We start from the raw sequence: 15934 nt of genomic DNA on the forward strand, positions 1-15934 counted from the left end.
CAAGAACCGAGGTACCACTGTAGTACCCTTATATACAGAGGTTTGCATTCAACCAGCTTTTAATCAGAGTAGACCCATTTGAATAAATGGCCATCTATTTCACGAGTAAAAGTTTGCTGAACGCAACCCTAAATGCCTGAGCCCTACTTGAAGTCATGACAAAGTCATATTGACTGATGTAGGAGTCGCTCCCAAGTAAAAGGATCTTAGGAGGCAATGAAAAGCTTCTGGAATTGATCAAATGGAAAATGTAAGCAGAAAGCATGAGTAAACATTTCATCCCCATAGGAGCCCATTGCTCTGGTGCAGCTGTTGTGTCAGCCTCGCATAGTAACAGATACTTAAAACAACATAATGGGCACTTTCTTACATATAAGCCATTCACAGCATCTGGAAAGATAGGGTGGGCACATTACAGTAAATCATTCTTGTATAGAAGCGCTGCAAAAACAATGGAAACCACATAGGAAAACACTTATTAAGAGCCGCACAAAAATATGTGGATTGTCTATTTTGTTTCTTCACTGTCTTCATGTTTGGGGAAGAGGTCAAGAGAATGCATGAGAGCTGGCCTGCAAACACACACATTATGTGCTCTCTGGATCTTCCAAACTGAAGCACTTTTTTCCTGAAAAACTGTGAATATAATTAGACATGGGATACTTCTAACAGCTGGAGGGATTTCACACTTAGGGCCTAATTTACAAAACTTTGGATTTGGCACCATTTCAACACTAGCCCTGGAAGTTATAATTTCTCTGACATATTTTTGGCATGGGAAATTATTTATGTACGTACATATATCATTTTAAAAGGGGAGAAAAGTATCCTACTTGTACCTGGATGGTGATAAATGAGTGACTTCAGAAGCAATGTCAGAAGTAAATAATGATCCTTCAAGGGCTCATGTTCAAAATGTAAGCTAATTTCTCCTCTTGTTTAGATTTCCACATTACTATGAATGCCTACAACACTTCTCTCATGCTTTAATGAAATCAATTTGTGTGAGATTTACAAGGAAAATACATTAGTGGAGGGCCTGTGTGCCAAGTGTAGCTGCTACAAAGTTAAAAAGTTAGCTGTATCAACTTTGCGGAGTCTACTGGTTTGGGGTTGGGTTTTCTCCTTCTGAGAAGAGGGTCTAACACGGCATGAGACAAAGTAAGAACAGTTTCACATGGACAAGTTCAGGCCTAGTTTGCCCCAACATGAATCCCACCTGGAGTTGATTGCTGCCTTACCTATTTCCCAAACATAAGAATAGTAGTATACTAAGACAGCGATCGGCCGATCAGCATAGCCAAATGCACACGTAGGTATATATATCTAAATCCCACTGAAATTTCAATAATTGAGACTCTGGCCAGATTGGGAGAATGTTTGCTCCAGATATTTTTCAAAAGCAGCATCTTCTCACATCTAGCAGCACGTGATTATTCTGTCACAGTAGGCCAAAATTGCCCTTAGAAGTGGAAGGGAAGCACAGAACAAAATAAAGTTATACACGGTCAAATAATTTCTGTTTAAGATTGCTCAGTGCAGTGCCTAATGACATGGTCTCTAGCATGGTCCAGTCATAGGGTTCCTTTGGCTGCTGAGGCATCATCCATAAAACCAAGAGGCACTAAAACTCCTGTGCCAGGCAATTGGCCAAGCAATGGTGAGTGTTGTGTCTAGATTGATTCCATGTGTTGTACTCAGAGTCCCATGTGCCATTCTGATGAGCCATAGGAAACAGTGCAGCAGTCCATGAGATCAGGCCATATGATCTCCTTACCTTTTTAGATGTGTCTTTCTTTTTTCATACTTCTGGCCTTTTCTGTTTGAAGATAAAAACTACAGAGAGCAAAAATGGACGAGACACCAGAGGTCAACAGGCCAGGTGAATTTTTATTACCCACAGCTCCCCTGTTTCTGCAGTATTATCAGCTCTTGCATGATACTTCCCCCACCCCTTGAAATATAGAAACAAGAGTTTACTTGCTCCGTGGGAAAAAGTAACATGAAAACGGCTTCTGATTTTGTGTTCCTTAAAAAAAAAGAAAAGTTTACATACATTTCATTTTTGTGGGTCTCTCATTCCAGCCAAATTATTCCCCCTTTTGGCAGCCAAAGGTGCTGTACAGCTTAGAAGGAATCCATATAAGCACAATGATATAAAAGAGAAAGACTGGGAGGGGGTCATTGCTGTAGAGCAGGGGTGGCCAACTTCCAAGAGACTGCAATCTTCTCGCAGAGTTAAAAACTGGCAGTGATCTATCCTCTTTTTGGGGGGTTCAGGTCAAAGAAGTTGTTGAGCTTTTTTTAGGAAGGAACGCCCTGTTTTTTAGGGGTGCAGGACAGATGTAGAGCTTTTTTTAGGGAAGCCAAAGTTTCTGAGCTTCTTTGGGGGGGGCAGTGATCTACCAATGATCTACCACAGATGTCCAATGATCTACTGGTAGATCACAATCTACCTGTTGGACATGCCTGCTGTAGACTAAATGAAGGAATCAGGTTGAGCAGAAATGCAGAAGCCTTTAAAGGCTTAACACATTGGATCTGGAACCAATATGGACTCTGAGCCAGGGGAGGAAAGAGACAGAGGAATCATGCCCTTTCTATCTAATGAGGATTAAGTCTTATTTGTTTTTGCATCTAAGTGGATATGATTAATGGATCAGGTGACTGCTCGGGCAGTATAAGGGCTATCGGCTACTGCCTTGCACACAAAACCACATGTAAAAAGCCACATAGACACATTCCACTTGGGCACAGAAAGAGCTGTAGGCAAGGCATTCTGTACTCTCTGCACTAAAAACACATACTGGCATCCCTCCTATGCCACAGAAAGTAGGCTCAATTCCGTGCCAAAAAAGAAAGCTGAACTGTGAAGCCTGGGCATGCCAGGCAAGACAAGCCATATTGATTTCTAAGTATTTGCATCTTTTATTCTTCTTTAGTTAATCATGGCGGGCATCGGGGAGCTTTTCTGGTCACAGAAACTTCATCATCTGAGTCCTGAGAAATTGGGAGATATACAGGTTTCACAAACGTCCACAAAGTTTCACGCTTACCTTCAAGAAGCATTTGTTCTTTAAGTAAAGGAAGGGAGCTGAGGTACTCAGAATGCTGCAGAAATTCTTGCAAGCATGGCATGCTGTATGTGGTGTGTTTCTCTTTCCACACCCACACACCCACACACCCCCTGAGATGTTTCTAGATCCTACACATCTACCCACTCCCCATCCCCCTGGGAAATTCTGGCACTATCTTTCTTTAATGCACTGCATTTGAGCTTTTCTTTTTAACCTACTTTACGTGGGTCCAAATTAGTCCAGTACAGGGTCAGCTGAGGGCTGTTGGTGCAGTGTTTAGATTTGGTGATGGTGTTTAGATTTAGTACATACTGGGAAATCTAGCATTCAAGGAATGAGTGGCAGATAGAAATGGGGGGAAACTATGCTTCAGTTCACATCTAAAGGCGAATCTACCTAATTCTCACTTCCTGAAACAATATGCAAATTGAAAAGCAGTCACCGGTTGAAATTCACACTTTTCTGAGTTTTACCATGAAGTGCATGCAATGCATATATTGTTGTTGTTGTTGTTGTTGTTATTGATTTATTAATTGCCTTCCAAACAACTGCCACAAGGCAATTTATGCATAACATTATTTAAAAAAACAGTTATAAGCACTAAAACAGTCCATGCATTTCAAACGAAACCCTAACAAAGTAGGTAGCTGGGGAAAGCTGTTGAAACAAAAATGTCTTCAACTGGTTCCAGAAAGTGCAGATAATGGGCACCTGTTGTATCTCAACAGGAATGATGTTCCATAGAACAGGTACAGCCACACTACAAACCCTGCTCTGAGTTACTGCAGTGTGGACTTCTGAGCCCTCTTAAACTTTTAGGAAAAGCACTCTCAGGTTGCAGTAAAAAAAATTGCAAACTGATGTGGAAATCTGGTTAACTGAGCTTAATAATGGAAAAATGGTGGGAGGTGGCAATGATTTCACAAAATTCTGTGTGAACCACCCATATAAACCACCCATAATCTGACTGTTATTTTGCTCCACATAAAAATGCACATGACATGCCTCAAACTTTATCCTTATCTGTTATGTGCTAGAACATGACAACAATGTTACTGAACTTTCATAACCTACATAATGCGCCCCTGAGCAGCTCTCTCCTGTATTTTTTTTGTTTTCACACCTGCAGCATATTGTATTACCTGTAGATTTTTTTTTCATGTGACCATAAATAAATAAACAAACAAATGGAACAGGTATCAGGTAGCATTTGCCTTTTTAAAGTAGGTAATGCCAGGAGGTGGCAAGATCAGACGCTGAAAGGAATTATGGTTGCATCTTGATGAACACCTGTGTGGTATTACAGACTTATCCAACTCTTTCACTTAAACCTCCCAAATAATATTCTTAAAAAGGAGCAACCCACAACCAGAAACTGTCTGGGATCTGCTTTAATATTTATGTAGTACTGGAAATTCCAAAAATACGATCTCATGTAAAATATAGAAGGCAATTTCTGTCAGCCCCTGGGAGCTAGCTACAGATAGATTCACACATACATGTATTTTCTCCAATGTCTTGGCCCTCAAGGTTTGTCATTTGATGACTTGGCCCAAATTTATGAACTGCCTCTGTTATGTGAGGAAAAAGCAATTGGCATGCTGTGAGCTGATACCATAGTTAATGGTGTATTGTTAGAGCTGTAATGCCTGTTTCACAGAATTGAATTGGCCCTTGTTGCTGCAGCCATCCTTGGGTGAATTTACCTAGAAGAGAAAAGGGAAAGCAATCTACATGAATTCTTCTTGGGTCTTCAATGTGCTTACTCACAGCTGCCAGTCTTGGGCTAAGAGTGAATTAGTACGAACGGATTCTGTATCACATCTAGATACACCAAACCCTGTGCACCATAATAAATCTCACTTGCTCCGAACTGCTCCCAAAAGTCCAATTATGCTCTGAGACACCACAGTGGGTGCATGAGATGCTCTGGTGCGGATAAGGTCTTATTGATTGCCAGTGAGGTGGAACACCTTTGCTGTGAAGTATGTATGCAAAACATTGTCTGAGAAATTATGGAAGCTGTGGCTCTGGACAAAGTTCTCTTGTCAGTTGCATAGCTGGGATACCCATTGGTTTCCCAGCGAATTGTCTGCTGATGATGGATGTCAGGATTTCTTCCAGCCCAATCTCTTAATTGTTTTCAGCTTCACCTCTCTTGGCACCATGTATGGTTTTCATTCTGTGTAATGCATCAGAATACTAAAGAGCAGCATGCCTTTCAGTTTTTCCTCACTGGGAGGGGCAGGCTGCCTTTGCCTATATTACTTAGAACTGGCCCCAGGCTGCCAAGAAAATGTATCTAAGATTGAGGTCCCAGATTTCAATTGGTCTTGCATTGGTCTTTATTTGACAATATTTGCTTCACACTTTAGGATCATAAGGTTTAGGAGTGTGAAAATAATGGCATGAATTCAAATATATATTTTTAAAGGCCAGTTCACGCAAATTGGTATCTTTCTCAAACAAGCAGACCTTTCCAGGTACAGTCCCATACATAGCGGAATGTGTGAGCTTAGCGCACATGGATCTAAACAGCCATCTGATGGCTGCAATTCCCACAAAATCCATGAATAGAAAAGGAGTCTAATTTAGGACATAGTAACATGTTAATGCCTCCAATTCAAAGAATAGCTCTTTGTGACCTCCCCAGCAATGTATTTACTACTTCAGGGGATATTTTTCTCCACTTCTGTTATAGAAGAGAAACTGAATCTTTGACAAGGCTGAAAGGCTGCGAGATAAATGGTTGGCTGGGATTCCACAGCCATGGAACTCATCCAAAAAGAGAAGAATTGCCACTAGCAATGCAGCAACAGCATCTGAAATGGTCTATCAGCAGGGGAAGGAGAAACTGTGACCCAAACCGACTCCCCTGAGGAGGCGGCTAGTTCACCAACACAGGAGCCCGATATGTGGAGAAACGTGACTCAAAGAAGTAGGAGGCCCAGGGTTCGCTCTGATTGTCTAGAAATACACAATCGCTTTGAGGTCCTCTCCCCTAGCATGGAAGACGAAGAGCAGACTCCATTTGAGGATCTCTCCCTCATTACAGTCGATCACGTATATGAAGATGAGCAGCAAAGTCAGTCCTCAGGGAATGTGCAGGCGACCTTGGAACGGACCGCTCACGGAAGAACCCTGACCAAACCTAAGAGAAGGCGTGTAGTGGTGATAGGGGATTCCTTACTGAGGGGAACAGAAGCAGTGATCTGTGGGCCTGACAAGATGTCTCGGGAAGTGTGCTGTCTCCCCGGGGCCAAGATCCAAGATGTAACTGAACGACTGCAAGGAATCATAAAACCCACTGACAAATACCCCTTCCTCTTGGTTCATGTGGGAACCAATGACACTGCAAGCAATAGCCTCCAGAAGATCAAAAGAGACTACGAGGCTCTGGGCAGGAAATTGAAACAATTAAATGCACAAATCGTCATCTCATCTGTCCTCCCAGTTGAACGACGGGGCCCAGGGAGAGAGAAGAAAATAGTGGAAGTAAACAGCTGGCTTCGCAAATGGTGTAAACAGGAACGGTTTGGATTCTTAGATCACGGACTGCAGTTTCTTGAGGATGGACTTCTGGCAAGCGATGGGCTGCACCTCACAACGGTTGGGAGGAATGTTTTTGCCAAAAAACTAAGAAACCTCATCAGGAGGGCTTTAAACTGACTAATGCGGGGGAGGGAGACAGTGCTCCTGAAGGTAGGAGTCTATTAATTGATGAAGATGATCATCCAAATGTCATAGACCAAATGGAGCAAACAGCAAGCAGACCTAGTGGTGGGAGGAAAAAATCCTTAAATAAGAGACACGGGGGAATGACTAATGGACTTCAATGTCTGTACACTAATGCACAAAGCATGGGAAATAAACAAGATGAGCTTGAGCTCTTGGTACAGCAAACTAAATATGACATAATAGGCATCACTGAAACCTGGTGGGATAAGTCCCACGATTGGAATGTAAAAATGGAGGGATACAATCTATTTCAGAGAAACAGACCAGACAAGAAAGGAGGAGGAGTGGCGTTATATGTCAGGGATGTGTATACCTGTGAAGAGATCCAAGATTTAGAACCTCAAAGCCAAAGTGAGAGCATTTGGGTCAAAATTAAGGGAGAGAAGAATAATAGTGACCTCATTGTGGGAGTTTACTATAGATCCCCAAGCCAAACGGAGGACATAGATGATGCCTTCCTGGAACAGATGGCCAAGCATGCAAAAGGAAGGGAGATAGTAGTAATGGGGGACTTCAATTACCCAGATATTTGTTGGATGTCAAACTCAGCCAAGAGCATAAGGTCAAACAGATTCCTCACTGGCCTTGCAGACAACTTCATTGTCCAGAAAGTGGGAGAAGCAACAAGAGGAACAGCCATTTTAGATCTGGTCCTAACCAATGTCGATGACCTGGTTAATGGGGTAGAAGTGGAAGGATCATTAGGCGCAAGTGATCATGCTCTTCTGAAGTTTACTATACAACGGAAAGGAGCAGCCAAGCATACTAGGACTCAATTTCTTGACTTTAAGAAAGCCGACTTCATAAAACTTAGGGAAGTGCTGGGTGAGATCCCATGGACAGTAATACTAAAAGGAAAGGGAGTTCATGATGGCTGGGAGTTTGTTAAGAGGGAGATAGTAAAAGCACAACTTCAGGCAATACCAATGAGACGGAAACATGGAAGGTGCCTAAAGAAGCCAGGGTGGCTATCTAAAGAACTTTTAACTGAGTTAAGATTAAAAAAGGATGTGTACAAAAAATGGAAAAGGGGGGAAACCACCAAAGAGGAATTCAAACAAATAGCCAGCACGTGTAGACACAAAGTCAGAAAAGCTAAAGCACAGAATGAACTCAGGCTTGCTAGAGAGGTTAAAAGCAACAAAAAAGGCTTCTATGGGTATGTTCGTAGCAAAAGGAAGAACAAAGAAACAGTGGGGTCACTCAGAGGAGAAGATGGTGAAATGCAAACAGGGGACACAGAAAGGGCTGAACTCCTCAATGCCTTCTTTGCCTCAGTCTTCTCCGATAAAGAAAACAATGCCCGACCTGAAGAATTTGGAGGAAATGATTCAGCAGAGGAAACACAGCCCAGAATAACTAAGGAGATAGTACAAGAATACTTGGCTAGTTTAGATGTATTCAAGTCTCCAGGGCCAGATGAACTGCATCCAAGAGTATTAAAAGAACTGGCAGATGTGATCTCAGAACCGCTGGCAGTCATCTTTGAGAATTCCTGGAGAACAGGCGAAGTCCCGGCAGACTGGAGGAGGGCAAATGTTGTCCCTATTTTCAAAAAGGGGAAAAGAGAGGACCCAAATAATTACCGCCCAGTCAGTCTAACATCAATACCAGGGAAGATTCTGGAGCAGATCATTAAGCAAACAATCTGTGAGCACCTAGAAAGGAATGCTGTGATCACCAATAGTCAGCATGGATTTCTGAAAAATAAGTCATGTCAGACTAACCTGATCTCATTTTTTGACAGAATTACAAGCCTGGTAGATGAAGGGAACGCAGTGGATGTAGTCTACCTTGATTTCAGCAAGGCATTTGACAAGGTGCCCCATCATATTCTTGTAAAGAAGCTGGTAAAATGCGGTCTTGACTATGCTACCACTCAGTGGATTTGTAACTGGCTGACTGACCGGACCCAAAGGGTGCTCATCAATGGTTCCTCTTCATCCTGGAGAAGAGTGACTAGTGGGGTGCCACAGGGTTCTGTCTTGGGCCCGGTCTTATTCAACATCTTTATCAACGACTTGGATGATGGACTCAAGGGCATCCTGATCAAATTTGCAGATGACACCAAACTGGGAGGGGTGGCTAACACCCCAGAAGACAGGATCACACTTCAAAACGACCTTGACAGATTAGAGAACTGGGCCAAAACAAACAAGATGAATTTTAACAGGGAGAAATGTAAAGTATTGCACTTGGGCAAAAAAAATGAGAGGCACAAATACAAGATGGGTGACACCTGGCTTGAGAGCAGTACATGTGAAAAGGATCTAGGAGTCTTGGTTGACCACAAACTTAACATGAGCCAACAGTGTGACGCGGCAGCTAAAAAAGCCAATGCAATTCTGGGCTGCATCAATAGGAGTATAGCATCTAGATCAAGGGAAGTTATAGTGCCACTGTATTCTGCTCTGGTCAGACCTCACCTGGAGTACTGTGTCCAGTTCTGGGCACCACAGTTCAAGAAGGACACTGACAAACTAGAACGTGTACAGAGGAGGGCAACCAAAATGGTCAAAGGCCTGGAAACAATGCCTTATGAGGATCGGCTAAGGGAGCTGGGCATGTTTAGCCTGGAGAAGAGGAGGTTAAGGGGGGATATGATAGCCATGTTCAAATATATAAAAGGATGTCACATAGAGGAGGGAGAAAGGTTGTTTTCTGCTGCTCCAGAGAAGTGGACACGGAGCAATGGATACAAACTACAAGAAAGAAGATTCCACCTAAACATTAGGAAGAACTTCCTGACAGTAAGAGCTGTTCGACAGTGGAATTTGCTGCCAAGGAGTGTGGTGGAGTCTCCTTCTTTGGAGGTCTTTAAGCAGAGGCTTGACAACCATATGTCAGGAGTGCTCTGATGGTGTTTCCTGCTTGGCAGGGGGTTGGACTCGATGACCCTTGTGGTCTCTTCCAACTCTATGATTCTATGATTCTATGATTCTATGAAACCTCAGATGTAGAATTAGAAGACCTAGAATATTCATGGGTTCCAAGACCTATTCAAAAATATAAACTAGCACCACATCTGCCTTCTGTGCCAAAGTACAGGACGTGTAGCTATGAATTCAAAAGAATGGATGAAGGTCTAAACCTCCCTTTAAATCCATATCAGCGGGGGGGGGGGGGGCTCACTCTGAAACTCACTTACAGATGGTAGCTAACATCATGGAAACTGGCACTGATATGCCCAGGAACCTCACCCAAATGCTGGAGAGGCTGCACCCCCACAGGCACATACCTCCACATGTGGTGGGAATGCTCCAAAACCCAACTCTTCTGGACAACAGTTATACAAGAAATAAGCAAAATAACTAAACAAGTACTAGAAGCCACCCCAGAACTGGCCCTACTGAACATCTTCCAAAATAACAGTGCCCACTCACACTATAAAGAGCTCACAACCCACCTACTCTCAGCAGCCAGAAACATCATAGCCAGACAGGGAAGGAGATAAAGATAGCGCCAAGGTAAGATGCGCTTGTTAGAGCTCTCCTCAATTATATGTTGGGGGCTCCTACTTCTTTTAACTTTTTAACTTTTAAACCCTCTTCTTATCAAAAGTAGAGGGGTTCCTCTGAAGTAAATCCTACTGGGTCTCCTCCCAAAGCAATAAGTCCTTCCAAAATAAGGAGCGGAGAGGATCATTTTGTGAATGGGAGAGAAGGCTTTTCTTTTAACTCTTTGCTGCCTTTGAGAAAAACAACAGTGCTGGAGACTGGAGAGATTTCCCTTCTCAACAGATAGAAAATTAAGGTAAAGGAATGGTACGAAAGAAGGGCATTGGGAAATTACACTTGGAGGATTGAGACATGGATGAGGGAAGCCTTGCGCTGAGATATGGGAGGAAAGATATGGGAGATATGGGAGGTGGGCAAAGAAACTGCAAAGTCGGGGTGGGATTTTCAGCCAAGGCTACTCTTGGGCATATTAAGGATTGAGGTAGGCATTTTCAAGTGCATTTGTTGTGGTTATTTTAATTTCGCATAATAACTATATAAATTTCATCAACACAAGTTGAACACATGCTTTCTTCATTTTGGAATGTTTGTTTTTGGATGCGGTTACATGTTACATAATGTGCAGGCTCACGGCTAGTTTCTTTCCGATGGAACACCCTGGGACAAACACAAAACACCCTGAAACATCTATAGAATCATAGAACTGTGGAATTGGAAGGGACCATGAGGCTCATCTAGTCCAATGCAGAAATCTCTTGTCCAACGTAGGGCTCAAGCCCATGAGCCTGGGTTAAGAGTCTCATGCTCTACCGAGCATGCTGTAGTATAACAAGTTACAGGATGTCAGCAAGAAGTTACAGGACACTTACTGACTGAAAAACAAAACCCGTTTAAAAACCTTTGCAGGTGTGAATAGTACTGAAAGTGGGATTGTGTAACGGCAAATAAAATTCACCGTTACTTTACATATCATTTGGGTAGAGCGATTATTGTGGTTGAGAAAGCAGGGGTGACATCAGCTCTGCAAAATAGCCCACTTGGGGATATGGTAAGATTGCTGTTGGGCGGGAGACTAAGAGAGAACCATGCATCAAAAACCTGCAGTACAGCCCAGTATTGCTATCCCATCTCTTGGTGGTGATGTTGTTTTTTTTGTTTTGTTTTTGTTTTTAAGGAAATGGGGTGGGGGCTAAGTTGAGTGTAACAGCAGGTGGCGTGATTTATTGCTTTCCCTTTCCAGATGTTTGGCAAAGATCTGCTGAGCCCTAGGCCAGTTATTGGTTGATCCTGAGTCACTATATGAGAATAATTATTCTGGATAACATTTAAGTTGATATCTCATAGGGTCAGGGCACAGGTTTTGAATTACAGGTAAGGCCACCATGTCTTAATCCCATCTTCACTCAGGAAAATGAGTTTTGTTATAGTCGCATAACTTCTAGGATAAAGGCAGAATTTCTAAAGAATTACAGTAGATTTTTTTTTAAAAGGCCAGTATTAGGTACACCATCGATTTGGAAAAACAAATAAAGTTATAGAAACTAAAAGGATACACACACACACACGTGCATATGCACACGAACACAGAAATGATGACCACTGACCTTCCCTGTTGTTTATTTCAAAACTAGAATTATGTTTTTGCACCAAGTTTTTAAGCTTTTAGAAGAGCTTTTAGAAAAGCTTTATGATTCCAGCTGCAATGGTTATTGGTAGCTTTATAGGGCCTTGCAAACCAACAGCCCCATATGTCCGGTGGCGTTTGTTGATACCGTACCTCTCGCAGCCATGGAGTGGTTCTTGAGGTGTTCTTATAAACCCACCAGTAAATGTACCAGCTGTACTCATAAACCTGCATTAGTGGCCTTCTTTCAACCGTGTTACAAAGCACTCATAGCAATAAATCTATGGTCGGTCCAAAAATGAATGAAAATATTTTAAATACAATTGGAAAAAAGATAAGACAATATCCAGTATTTTAAATCTTTCCCCAACATGTGTAGTAGTAGAAGAAAAAAAGTTGAAGGAATTTTGAGGGGGCACAATAGTCTACTCATCCTCACTGAAGGAAGATCTATTTTATAGTAAAAGGAGTTTATTTTACCACATATTTTACAAAATATTGGTCTCCAAGGCTACTGGTGCCTGTGGAGGCCAAATGGAAACAACTGAGCCACCTTCCTGAGGTCAATAGGACTTCATCTGTGCATGTGTGCTTAAAGACACATGTTACTTTGCATATGCTTTCTATAAAGCTACACCCCCAGGACTTCTGTCACAAGAAGAGCGTAAAGCCCATCTATTGAACCTTTTAAAGATCTATATGCCGGGTATACTTAACAACCCTACTGATTTGGCCCAAGTGGAATATCTATACTTCAACGGATTCCTTGCCAGAGCGGTGGTCTCATTCTATGAGGGGAGATTGGCAAAACTAGTGCACAAATGTAGAGAACATCTGGAGACGAGTGGTATAAGAATCTCAAGGTACTTTAAAAATGAAGCACCTCCAATTCCACTTATCCCCCATATTGTAAATTTGCCAAAAACTCAACATGAGATTGATCAACATGTTCTAATTGATATAAACTCTGCGGAGGACATCTCCGAACATCCTTCTGGTCTGGTTGCCAAGGACTCTCAAAGGTTGGACTTCCTTGGGCCCAGGTATGCGGAGAATCAGGGAATCGACCTCGATAGCTTTGATAATAACTTACTCCACTCCTATAGCGTTCTCCCGCAAGAAGTTCAGAAAGAAATACTTCATAAAATTGATACCCTTTACTTCTGCCTGACAAAAGTGACGGAGGAACAGCTGAGATTACTTAAACAAGATATGCTTGATAGAGACTGTGGTTCAGATTCTGTCCCACGCTTATACCACCAAGAACTGGACCTGTGGGTTGGGAAGGCACCCACCCCTACCAGCCAACTGGTTGTTGCGGAGATGAAACCACTCTTCCATACTCTGGAGACGGAAACCCCATCACCAGACCCACCTATCATGCACCCCATCTCTGAGGCAAATATGACTACAACATCTGCCTGGGACAAAATGAGGGAACTTAACGAATCTGAATTAGACTCTCGATGTAAAGTGCCCCATATGGGTCCACTTACTTGTAATTTTATTAACCCACTCTCTTCTAACATGTGCAAGTTGAATAAATCCATAGATACCATCGAACCGGTAACAGAACCAGCTGAACCAGACCAACAAATGAGAGACGGCTCCATTTTATTTTTAGCCCCGAAGAATGATCTGGTTGAAGACCCGACAGGTCGTATTAACAAAATTATTCAATCCAGGAAATACAATTAGCTTTTGACTGTATTCGAATACTGCAAAGATACATACCCCATTCCATTTGATTCTACCCCACCCCCCATTTGCATTGGGTTTCATTTGCATTGATATGAATGGGGTGGAATATCATCAGGACAATATTATTTATGTAATTTACAGTGTTGGCAGAGAATGAACTGCAGTGGAATGGAAACAGTGCTGATTGTGATGGTTACAGATTAGAATGGAAAACTGTAACTTCTTACATCCGTAATAATAAATTTATTTATACTCCGCTCATCTGGCTGGGTTTCCCCAGCCACTCTGGGTACACCCCAGCTGTACCCAGCTGCATGTATGGAGGGTGAAGGCAGCATGGCTGATACGACGCAGGGGGAATGGAGGTTGATATATCTGCATTCTCCCCCTTACTCTGTGATTAGAAGAATGGCCAAATAGGACTGCGTTAGCAGTGGAATGTTATTTCCCCCACTCGTTTTAGCCCCATCAGTGCTTGCAGAGCTAAAAGAATATTGTATTCTGCTTCCTCCATGAAACAATATATTCACATAAACTAGCAGCATTAAGAGCACAGAACAGGATTAAATAGCATGTTACAGCTCTATTAATAATATAAGATCTATTGATATATAATACAAAAAGAAGTCTCCTAATATATCTTTCTTAGGCGATGTCACAGCATTTATGGGATGGTAATGTTTTAGACAATACTACCTCTCAAAAGGCTAATTTTAATAAATCAGTCATAGGAGGAGATATAACAAGGCAAATGAAAAATCTTTTTTTTTTTTTTGTAAAAGGATGCATTCTATCCCCCCTTATATCACCCCCCTCCCTCAGTATTCATCTTCCAACGACAACTGAGGGCATCCCCCCCTCCCCAAAGCGTTTTGGGAGATTAGTAGCAAGGCTGAATATGACTACTTGATCCAAAGATGTTTTAATTCTGCTGTGCCATATGTTTTATTGTAATTCCTTGTTTCAATTGTTTTTTATGTGTAATTGGATTGTATATGATTGCTCTACACTGCCTTGGGAGCTATATAGATGAAGGACGCTTTCAAAACAAAATAAAGAAATACAAATGAAAGGAAATAAAGGAAAGCAATTGGCTTTCATACCTTATTCCTGCTGGTTTAAATGTAGGCATTTTACATGTTCATATGGCATGTAAATTATCTGCTGAAGAGCATCCAAAGATTCCCGGTGAATAGTGTATGAGATGTCAAAAGGGATTAAATTTTGGAAAGCAAATGTCTGCCTTAAAATAGACCAATTACAAGAATTGCAAAATGGTTTCAGGGGAAGTTCTAAACTGCTGCCTGCTGCCATGGAGTCAGTCCCAAACTTTTGAAAGTTCAAGGACCAGATCTTAATAACACCATGAACTGTAATAATCATTCCTGGAAAACAGAATTACAGTAGCTTCTGTGATTGGTTAATGTTTGACAGAGCATCTTATGAAGGGGTAATAAAGGTTTGGTTTTTCAAATGTTCAATAAATGTTTGGGCATTGCCCTATATTGCTCTGAGAGTCATATTTTCAGTCAGGGCAGCCAGATGATTTGAACCTCAGAGCAAACGTAAATCGACCCCATCTGGGAGTCCTGGTGTACAGGGGAATCCAGTTCCGAATCCTGTACAAAGCTTACACAGCAGTTATCACACAAATTTATACATTTCAAATACATTGATTAGACTTTACTATGATCCCATTGGCTAGCAGTGTTCAGTGTAAGGGATCCCTATGGCAACATCTCTTTTTTCTTATCTCATTTTGCAATGAGTCATTTTGGTCACCAGGGTAAGGGGGTGACAGCTTGTTTGGGGGATTTTCTAGTACTTTGCTGGTCAGTAAAAATTTTAGGGAAATAGGACTGGGATAAAAAGGGCAAGGATTAAACTGGTACAAGGTACCGGTTCCTAACAGATGTTCTGATCAGAGCCAACATCAAATTTAGATGGGAGTTTCCAGAAGGAATCTCCATTACATATAAGAAACAAAGACGTAGATTGATAAATGAAGAGCAGGCACAGGAATTCTGGCTAAAATATGGCAGAGATTTTGACCACCCATATATACCACCCAATCCATTGGGAGCAACCAGAGGCACAGGGGAAGGAGCAACAGGGGGGAGATAGATAACTTAGATAATCAAGACAAGACAAGACTTTAGGGGGGAGAAGTCATAGGTGAACACAATGGCAGATTTAAAGGCGCTGAGTGTTGAATAGTTTGTTTAAATGTTAGGGTTCATTATTGTTTCACAGGATGCGTAGCACTTTAAAAGCCAGGGTGCATATCCTGACCTAGTTTTTACAGCTGTGAAGCAGTGTAGCAGGTGCTGATAAGT

The sequence above is a fragment of the Podarcis tiliguerta genome, assembly GCF_965153285.1.
Source record: "Podarcis tiliguerta genome assembly, chromosome: 3".
In the NCBI taxonomy this organism is placed as follows: Eukaryota; Metazoa; Chordata; class Lepidosauria; order Squamata; family Lacertidae; genus Podarcis; species Podarcis tiliguerta.